Source organism: Danio rerio, chromosome 16 (assembly GCF_052040795.2).
Source record: "Danio rerio strain M-AB ecotype USA chromosome 16, GRCz13ab, whole genome shotgun sequence".
Taxonomy (NCBI): domain Eukaryota; kingdom Metazoa; phylum Chordata; class Actinopteri; order Cypriniformes; family Danionidae; genus Danio; species Danio rerio.
In genome coordinates this window covers 1,081,051-1,087,050 of record NC_141036.1, presented here as the reverse complement: position 1 = coordinate 1,087,050, position 6,000 = coordinate 1,081,051, and positions in this window count along the sequence as shown.

Here is a 6,000-nt window from a genome sequence, read left to right as displayed (position 1 = left end):
TTTATTCAACAGTTTAATGGCACAATAGTGTATATAAATAAGAAAATCAAACACAGAGATATCAGCACCCGTCCAGCCTCTTTACCCTCTGTGTATTACTCCGCCCACATACAGCCAGCAGAAAGCAGACACTACAGATCTAAAGTAAGATGCTTGCTCAGGTGTTTAACTGTCAGCTTATGATTTGAATCCAACGCGGAAGAAAGTAGTTCCTCATACAAAAGGGTTTTTGAGACTCTCCAAGTTTGATTTTGTTTTTCTATACACAATTATGGCGTCAAACTGTTGTTTAAACGCAATATCACACGATTAGCAGTGCGATATGGCTGTGTATTGGCACTGGTGGGGGCACTAAGACACTCGTGCCAACACACGCCTCCCACCACTGCAGATATACAGCCATATCGCACTGCTACTCGTGTGATATTGCTCATATATATATATATTAATGAATCTGTATCAATGGTAAAATAGTAAATCTTCTGTCTAAGCACAGTAAAACTATATGATGCTGGAATGAAAACAAAAGTTTGTTGTAACACAACTAAAATCACCAGAAGTCTGTTAGTTTCGGTTGAAAACAAGCCCACTGGACATAAAAGTGCAGAAACAGCCATAAACACGTTCACACATGAAGCCGCTCCGCATTTCCTCTCACCAGCGCTGATTTATCCTCTTCATAACTCATAACTGAAGACATTAAATCGGGACCAGTTTTGGATCATGAAGCATGACGTCTGGAGCGAGTCCTCGGAGTAGCGCGTGTTTGTCTAACACTAATAAAGCTAACGTGAGCAACACACTCCACATCCTTTTGTTTTCACAAGTTGTACTGCTCCGTTTTACTTGGCCGAATCCTAGAAAGTGAGCCGCCAAGTGCAATCCAACACCAGATGTGTGTATGTTACCGTGTGTTTTATTTTTTTTCCATGAAATCGGCAAGACGTATCACCGCTCAAAGTCTCGATAAACGCGCAGACAGCCAAACGGCCGAGCTGACGCTAAGTACCTCGATGAAATATTTCCATTCTGCACTAAGTGAGCCCTTATAACTTTAATAAGCAGAGAATCGCAGACAGACAAATATTTATTTATTAGCGAGAAAGCGAGTCGGGCTGAACAGTGGCAGCTTGCGGGAACGGAGCGCAATATTTTACGCGTGATAGCGATCGGCGGTGATTTAGCGCTTTTCTGCAGGGAGGGTTGTGGATTTATCATTCGCTGAACTTTTTACTAGACACTTGCCTTCTCCAGAAACAACAACACAGGTATTTAACCTGCTCCGTGTCAGTCCTGCGCGGAAAGCTGACATTTTTCACCGGGGGAGACGCTGAACATTTGTTTATTTTCCCATTGAGCTAAAAAGGCTCAACTCTGTGTGCTGCTTCTCCAGGGTCTGTTCCAGCAGCAGCGGTTCACACAGAGGTTATGAGGAGAGCTCACTCCTATTCACCGCATCAGCTTTTTATTTTTTGTAGGATTGAGACGTGTGCGAAGAGCACGGATATGATCAAAAGCATTTGTGTTTATTGGAAACCACTGCTGTGGTCCAATTCACCTACTTACACTGCTGTTTGTCTTAAAAGTATGTCGGCTTTTTTAAAGAAATAGTATTGTCACGCTTCATTTTAAAGTGACATATGTAAAGTACATTTAAATGTATTTGTTTTTAATAAATAGTATTATTACGCTTTATTTTAAGCTGACGTAGTTATTTAAAGTGCATCTAAATCTACTTTTTTAAAGAAATAGTATTGTCATGCTTCATTTTAAAGTGACGTATGTAAAGTACATTTGAATGTATTTGTTTTTAATAAATAGTATTGTTACGCTTTATTTTAAGGTGACGTAGTTCTTTAAAGTGCATTTAAATGTACGTTTTTAATAAATATTATTGTTACGCTTTATTTTAAGCTGACATAGTTCTTTAAAGTGCATTTAAATGTACTTTTTTAATAAATAGTTTGGTTATGCCAGGCCCGTGGCCAGCCTTTTTTCTCAAAAAGTGGACCTTTTTGCTGTTATATGCCTCAGTTTTTATTTAACTATAAGATTTAAATGCTGCATTTTAGTGATTTTTTTGCTGGATTAGCTTGTCAAATTTTATCCTAACCACACTGTTTGATGTAAAATATTTTTTAAAATATATTAAAAAAAATATAAAATATATTTAAAATATTTCCTTAAAATTGCAATTAATTTTTTTTAAAAATAAGATTAATTAAAAAAAAATTATATCATCAGAAAAAAATAGCAATCTGTTAAAGTCCTAAAGTAAAAAAAAAAACTGTCTACTATAATTTATTACACAAAAAACAAACTGGCCAGCACATTCAACTGCCTCAGTCACAATTTGGACATTTCAATAATAATAAAAAAAAAACAATTAAACATAATAATAATAATAATAATAATAATAATAATACAATATTAATTAATTCTTCAGATTTTTTCTAGCCTCTTTACATTGCAACTACATGCCTTGTACATAGACTTGTCAGGTTAGGGTTAGGGTTAGTGTAAGTTGACATGTACCTGCAACGTTTGCTATAGTCAGTTAAAAGTCTGTTTAGCAGATATATCGCACAGACTTCTAATGCTCAAATGGACCATCAAAAAGCTGCTTCAGGACCTGGAAGCATTGCTGTGATATAATTTCTGCTGTGTACCAAAATATCCTGAAGAAGACCTTCCGGCTGTCTGGTTGTGACCTCAAGCTGAAGCGAACCTGGGTTCTGCAGCAGGACAATGATTCAAAACAAACCAACAATGGCTGAAGAAAACCTAAATCAAGACTTCGGAGTGGCCTAGTCAAAGCCCTGACCTGAATCCAATTGAGATGTTGTAGCATGATCTTAAAAAGTCAGTTCATGATGGAAAACCCCTTCAATGAGGCTGAATTACAATAGTTCTGCAAAGATGAGGACAAAACTCATTCACAGAGCTGAACAGACTCATCACAAGCTATCGAAAACTCTTGATCGCAGTGGTTTCTGCCAACAGTGGACCAACCGTTATTAGGTTAAGGGGGCAAAAACTTCTTCACACAGGGCGATGGAGTATTCTGTTTTAGTTTTTTATGGAAATCTTCATTGGAAAACTGCATGATGTGTTTACTAGCGTTATCTTGATGATCTGAAATATTAAAGTGTGACGAACATGCAAAAATAGGAAAAGGAAGACTTTTCACACCACTTTATATGTGTGTGTGGTGTTTGCTTGTGTATTTTTATTTGTCTATGTGTATGTGTGTGTGTGTGTGTGTGTGTGTGTGTGTTTGTGTGTGTGTGAGTGCCACTGCAGGCACCCAATCATCCAGATCGACACATCTCGTTCTCTTTCCATCGTTCGCAGATGCCAGTTTCTCTGTGTGCTGTTTGTCAGGATCTGCTCTCAGGAAGTGAAGCTGAGGCTAAAAGCAGACGCACGAGTAAATAAAATGCTAATAAGACGTCCACCCTTAACCTGTGGAGCTGAAGTTAAACGTTTCCTCAGAGATGCTGAACGGCAGCAGCTCGTGTCAGAAGAGTGAAATAAGGTTTCTGCGCTGGAAAGCCAACGGCTCCTTTGGGTGGACGGCATAAATTCAAGCTAATCATTTCTCCAGCGCTGGACTGCGTTTGTTTAAGGCCCGGGTGGCTCGCAGCATGTTAAAGACAGCAGCAATAAGGGTTTTATTAGCCCTGCTGGAGAACAAGCTTCCTCTCTTCATCCTCTCCACTGCAGAACACACAAAACATAAAAAGCGAATGTAAAAATTAACTACTTAGCTGATATAAATAACCCGTTTCCACTGGTTTCCACACTGAAACCACAGCTCTGAACTGCGAGTGCTTTACAACGGCTGATTTACTCTTCATGAGGCGATGTTAACATAAACAGGAGAACCAAAGTCTTGCAGCGTTAATGGATATAATCTGTCAGAGCAAATGATTATTTTTAACGATCATCATCAGGCGGCCATATTGGAGAGCAGAATGTAAACAAAGCCACTGAACTGAACAAAACTCGTTCAAAACTACAACAAAACAAATTATTAAATGTAAAAGTAAATAAAATGCAGTGCAAGTAGAGTAAAGTCTTCTAAAAGTACTAGAAACTTCTAAACGTTTAGTAATTATGACACTATTTATACACTGAAAACCCCACTAAGTTGACTGAACTAAATTAATTGAGTAAACTTGTGGCCTCATTTTAATTGAGCAATGGAGTCTCCCAAACAGTGCATATATTAGGTTGTTTTACTTGCCGGTTTTGTAGACTACTTAAATTGTTCAGTTAACCAAACTGACTTCACCAAAATTTAGGTGAACTGAACAATTTAAGTACAGTCTACAACACTGGCAAGTTAAATAAACTAATATATGCACTATTTGAGAGACTCCATTACACTAAGGCAACAATTTTACTCAATTAAATTAGTTCCGTCAACTTATTAGGGTTTTCAGTGTATGTGTGTATATATATATATGTATGTGTGTGTGTGTGTGTGTGTGTGTGTGTGTGTGTGTGTGTGTGTGTGTGTGTGTGTGTGTGTGTGTGTGTGTGTGTGTGTGTATATATATATATATATATATATATATATATATATATATTAACAATATCACACGAGTAGCAGTGTATGTATATTCAAATATGGCTGTATATCTGCAGTGGTGAGAGGCGTGCATTGGCACGAGGCTGCAGGCCAAGTGCCTTAGTGCCCCCACCAGTGTCGATATACAGCCATATCGCACTGCTACTCGTGTGATATTGCATTTATACAACAGTTTGACGGCATAATTGTGTATATAAAAGCAAAATCAAACATGGAGAGTCTCAAAAACCCTTTTGTATGAGGAACTACTTTCTTCCACATTGGATTCAAATCATAAGCTGATGGTTAAACACCTGAGCAAGCATCTTTTAAACTTTAGATCTGTTGTGTCTGCTTTTTGCTGGCTGTATGTGGGCGGAGTAATACACAAAGGGTAAAGAGGCTGTACGGGTGCTGATATTAATTAATATATATATATATATATATATATATATATATATATATATATATATATATATATATATATATATATATATATATGCATGCATGTGTGTAATAATATGCTATGAAAAAAAATGTCTCAATAAATTTTAAACAAAAAATAAGTAGCCATCTATTCACATTATGAAGAATAATTATACCTGAAGCCATTTGTAAAATGGTACCTCAAAGGTGCATATTAGTACCCAAATATACCTAAAAACTACTTTTAAGGTACCATTATGGACCCTTCAGGTACAAATATACACCTTTTAAAAAGGTTCTGCCCTAGTGACAGCTCCTGTACTGTTATTTATGCTTTATTGCGGCTAATTTGGTTGATCAATCCCCCTATAACGCATGTATTTGGAATGTGGGGGAAACCAGAGCACCTAGAGGAAACCCACGCCAACACGGGGAGAACATGCAAACTCCACACAGAAACACCAACTTACCAAGCCGAGACTCAAACCGGTGACCTTCTTGCTGTGAGGCCAAAGTGCTAACCACTGAGCCACTGGGCCGCCCTGGAATTAATAAATTACAATAAATAGTAAAGCTTAATAAAGAAATTCATAATAATAGGAATGCGTAATAGGAAGTGGTGTCAGACAATAGACCGCTTAAAAAACTCAAAATTATAATAAAAAAAAAATCTAATAACTATTAGTCAAAATTTTGCAAAAATTAAATTTACCATGTAGATCATGCATCTTTTATTGACCCTTCTGCTTTGAAAACACTGGTTTTTAAGGCATTAATTATTCACTTAGATTGATATACATGAATTTGCTATTTTATAATGTAATAAATGTGTGAATCCAGTTGGGTTTTCGTGCAAAGACTTACGACTGACCATTTTCTTTAGCAATTGGAATCTTTTTGGCTGTAGACTTCAGCTTCTGTTTTCTGCTTGATGTGGCAAACTAATTCATTCATTTTCTTTCGGCTTAGTCCCTTATTTATCAGGGATCGCCACAGTG